Raw genomic sequence first — 5,000 nt, forward strand, 5'->3', positions numbered from 1 at the left:
GCCGGGGATCGATCGGGTGCTAGGTGGGTTTAGGCACATCTTCAAATTTCTGCCGTGCCAATGCCATTTTTATGGCTTGTAAATTCATACAATGGTCCCCTAAGCCTTCACGTGAAGTTTCGTTGCAAGATGACTCGTTTTCTATTTTTCACGATTTTCGAAACTTTTTGCGGTTCGGGATTTTTTAGAATTTTTTTAGAAGGAGTTCTGGCCCCAAATTTTGTGGACGCGATCCTTCTATTTTTGTTGGCATGCACAAAAAAATTCAGCTAAAAAATCGAACCGGAGAAGATTTCGTGACCGTTTGAAAAAAGTGTCCCCGTTTCAGACACTTTAACGGCTACTGGCAGCAAACCTGTAAAATCTCAAACGCTCTTTAAGGGGGTGTGAGTTCTCAGAGGTTTGATGAGGGATAGGGGGCCAACACAAGGGCCAAGCACCAGCACCCATCGCACGTCATGTGCGCACACCCCCCCGGCCCCCCTCCCAATCGCCGGAACCCCAATGCCGCCGGTCAGGTTCTCCGGCGGTACTCCGGCGATGCTCCGGCGATGCTGTCCCGAGTGAAAAAAATGCGGCACCAGCACATGCTGGAGCCAAGCATGGGCACCGTGGCTCAAAATCGAACTTCGGCCAAGGCCTCGACCATCAATGGCACATGATGACGCATGGTGATGGCACATGCATCGACCATCATCGGCATAGGCTGCCCTTCGGTACGGGCACTTGCCTCGACCGCCATCGGCACAAGCTGGGCCCTGGTGTGGGTTGTTGCCTCGATCACCAGCGGCACATGCTGAGCCTTGGTGCGGGCGGTTGCCTCGAGCACCATCGGCAGACCCTGGGCCCTGGTGCGGCCGGTTGCCCCGATAACCATCGGCACACGCTGGGCCCTGGAGCGGCCGGTTGCCTCGATCACCATCGGCAAAAGCTGGGCCCTGTGCGACAGGTTGCCTCGACCACCATCGGCACACGCTGGGCCCTGGTGCGGGCGCTTGCCTCGACCACCATCGGCACACGCTGGGCCCTGGTGCGGCAGGTTGCCTCGAGCACCATCGGCACACGCTGGGCCCTGGTGCGGTCGGTTGCCTCGAGCACCATCGGCACATGCTGGGCCCTGGTGCGGGCACTTGCCTCGACCACCATCGGCACACGCTGGGCCCTGGTGCGGCAGGTTGCCTCGACCACCATCGGCACACGCTGGGCCCTGGTGCGGCAGGTTGCCTCGAGCACCATCGGCACACGCTGGGCCCTGGTGCGGTCGGTTGCCTCGATCACCATCGGCACACGCTGGGCCCTGGTGCGGGCGGTTGCCTCGACCACCATCGGCACACGCTGGGCCCTGGTGCGGCAGCTTGCCTCGAGCACCATCGGCACACGCTGGGCCCTGGTGCGGTCGGTTGCCTCGAGCACCATCGGCACACGCTGGGCCCTGGTGCGGGCGCTTGCCTCGACCACCATCGACACACGCTCCGCCCTGGTGCGGTCGGTTGCCTCGAGCACCATCGGCACACGCTGGGCCCTGGTGCGGCAGGTTGCCTCGAGCACCATCGGCACACGCTGGGCCCTGGTGCGGGCGGTTGCCTCGACCACCATCGGCACACGCTGGGCCCTGGTGCGGGCGGTTGCCTCGACCACCATCGGCACACGCTGGGCCCTGGTGCGGCAGCTCGCCTCGAGCACCATCGGCACACAGTCGGCCCTGGTGCGGTCGGTTGCCACGAGCACCATCGGCACACGCTGGGCCCTGGTGCGGGCGCCTGCCTCGACCACCATCGGCACACGCTCCGCCCTGGTGCGGTCGGTTGCCTCGAGCACCATCGGCACACGCTGGGCCCTGGTGCGGCAGGTTGCCTCGACCACCATCGGCACACGCTGGGCCCTGGTGCGGGCGGTTGCCTAGACCACCATCGGCACACGCTGGGCCCTGGTGCGGGCGCTTGCCTCGACCACCATCGGCACACGCTGGGCCCTGGTGCGGCAGGTTGCCTCGAGCACCATCGGCACACGCTGGGCCCTGGTGCGGCAGGTTGCCTCGACCACCATCGGCACACGCTGGGCCCTGGTGCGGGCGCTTGCCTCGAGCACCATCGGCACACGCTCGGCCCTGGTGCGGTCGGTTGCCTCGACCACCATCGGCACACGCTGGGCCCTGGTGCGGCAGGTTGCCTCGACCACCATCGGCAGCCTCGACCACCATCGGCACACGCTGGGCCCTGGTGCGGGCGCTTGCCTCGAGACGAATCGGCACACGCTGGGCCCTGGTGCGGTCGTTTGCCTCGAGCACCATCGGCACACGCTGGGCCCTGGTGCGGCAGGTTGCCTCGAGCACCATCGGCACACGCTGGGCCCTGGTGCGGCAGGTTGCCTCGACCACCATCGGCACACGCTGGGCCCTGGTGCGGGCGGTTGCCTCGACCACCATCGGCACACGCTGGGCCCTGGTGCGGGCGCTTGCCTCGAGCGCCATCGACACACGCTGGGCCCTGGTTCGGCAAGTTGCCTCGAGCACCATCGGCACACGCTGGGCCCTGGTGCGGTCGGTTGCCTCGAGCACCATCGGCACACGCTGGGCGCTGGTGCGGGCGCTTGCCTCGACCACCATCGGCACACGCTGGGCCCTGGTGCGGCAGGTTGCCTCGATCACCATCGGCACACGCTGGGCCCTGGTGCAACAGGTTGCCTCGAGCACCATCGGCACACTATCGGCCCTGGTGCGGGCGGTTGCCTCGAGCACCATCGGCACACGCTGGGCCCTGGTGCGGCAGGTTGCCTCGAGCGCCATCGGCACACGCTGGGCCCTGGTGCGGGCGGTTGCCTCGACCACCATCGGCACACGCTGGGCCCTGGTGCGGGCGCTTGCCTCGAGCACCATCGGCACACACTGGGCCCTGGTGCGGCAGGTTGCCTCGAGCACCATCGGCACACGCTGGGCCCTGGTGCGGGAGCTTGCCTCGAGCGCCATCGGCACACGCTGGGCCCTGGTGCGGCAAGTTGCCTCGAGCACCATCGGCACACGCAGGGCCCTGGTGCGGTCGGTTGCCTCGACCACCATCGGCACACGCTGGGCGCTGGTGCGGGCGCTTGCCTCGACCACCATCGGCACACGCTGGGCCCTGGTGCGGCAGGTTGCCTCGATCACCATCGGCACACGCTGGGCCCTGGTGCGACAGGTTGCCTCGAGCACCATCGGCACACTATCGGCCCTGGTGCGGGCGCTTGCCTCGAGCACCATCGGCACACGCTGGGCCCTGGTGCGGGCGGTTGCCTCGAGCACCATCGGCACACGTTGGGCCCTGGTGGGTTTAGGCACATCTTCAAATTTCTGCCGTGCCAATGCCATTTTTATGGCTTGTAAATTCATACAATGGTCCCCTAAGCCTTCACGTGAAGTTTCGTTGGAAGATGACTCGTTTTCTATTTATCACGATTTTCGAAACTTTTTGCGGTTCGTGATTTTTTAAAATTTTTTTATAAGGATTTTTGGCCCCAAATTTTGTAGGCATGATCCTTCTATTTTTGTTGGCATGCACAAAAAAATTCAGCTAAAAACTCGAAGTAGAGAAGATTTTGTGACCGTTTGAAAAAAGTGTCCCCATTTCAGACACTTTAACGGCTACTGGTAGCAAACCTGTAAAATCTCAAATGCTCTTTAAGGGGGTGTGAATTCTCAGAGGTTTGATGAGGGATAGGGGGCCAACACAAGGCCAAGTACCAGCACCCATCGCACATCATGTGCGCACACCCCCCCGGCCCCCCTCCCAATCGCCGGAACCCCAATGCCGCCGGTCAGGTTCTCCGGCGGTACTCCGGCGATGCTCCGGCGATGCTGTCCCGAGTGAAAAAAATGCGGCACCAGCACATGCTGGAGCCAAGCATGGGCACCGTGGCTCAAAATCGAACTTCGGCCAAGGCCTCGACCATCAATGGCACATGATGACGCATGGTGATGGCACATGCATCGACCATCATCGGCATAGGCTGCCCTTCGGTACGGGCACTTGCCTCGACCGCCATCGGCACAAGCTGGGCCCTGGTGTGGGTTGTTGCCTCGATCACAATCGGCACATGCTGAGCCTTGGTGCGGGCGGTTGCCTCGAGCACCATCGGCAGACCCTGGGCCCTGGTGCGGCCGGTTGCCCCGAGCACCATCGGCACACGTTGGGCCCTGGTGCGGGCGGTTCCCTCGACCACCATCGGCACACGTTGGGCCCTGGTCCGGGCGGTTGCCCCCAGCACCATCGGCACACGCTGGGCCCTGGTGCGGGCGCTTGCCCCCAGCACCATCGGCACACGCTGGGCCCTGGTGCGGGCGGTTGCCCCCAGCACCATAGGCACACGCAGGGCCCTGGTGCGGGCGGTTGCCCCGAACACCATCGGCACAAGCCGGCCCTTGGTGCGGGCTCCTGGCTCGACCACCATCGGCACACGCTGGGCCCTGGTGCGGGCGGTTGCCTCGAACACCATCGGCACACGCCGGCCCTTGGTGCGGCCGGTTGCCTCGACCACCATCGGCACACGCTCGGCCTTGGTGAGGGCGCTTGCCTCGACCACCATCGGCACACGCTGGGCCCTGGTGCGGGCGCTTGCCTCGACCACCATCGGCACACGCTCGGCCTTGGTGCGGGCGCTTGCCTCGACCACCATCGGCACACGCTGGGCCCTGGTGCGGGCGGTTGCCTCGACCACCATCGGCACACGCTCGGCCTTGGTGAGGGCGCTTGCCTCGACCACCATCGGCACACGCTGGGCCCTGGTGCGGGCGCTTGCCTCGACCACCATCGGCACACGCTCGGCCTTGGTGCGGGCGCTTGCCTCGACCACCATCGGCACACGCTGGGCCCTGGTGCGGGCGGTTGCCTCGACCACCATCGGCACACGCTGGGCCCTGGTGCTGGCGGTTGCCTCGACCACCATCGGCACACGCTGGGCCCTGGTGCGGGCGGTTGCCTCGAACACCATCGGCACAAGCCGGCCCTTGGTGCGGGCGGTTGCCTCGA

Source organism: Durio zibethinus, unplaced genomic scaffold (assembly GCF_047325235.1).
Source record: "Durio zibethinus cultivar Kanyao isolate XHJ-2024 unplaced genomic scaffold, ASM4732523v1 HiC_scaffold_394, whole genome shotgun sequence".
In the NCBI taxonomy this organism is placed as follows: domain Eukaryota; kingdom Viridiplantae; phylum Streptophyta; class Magnoliopsida; order Malvales; family Malvaceae; genus Durio; species Durio zibethinus.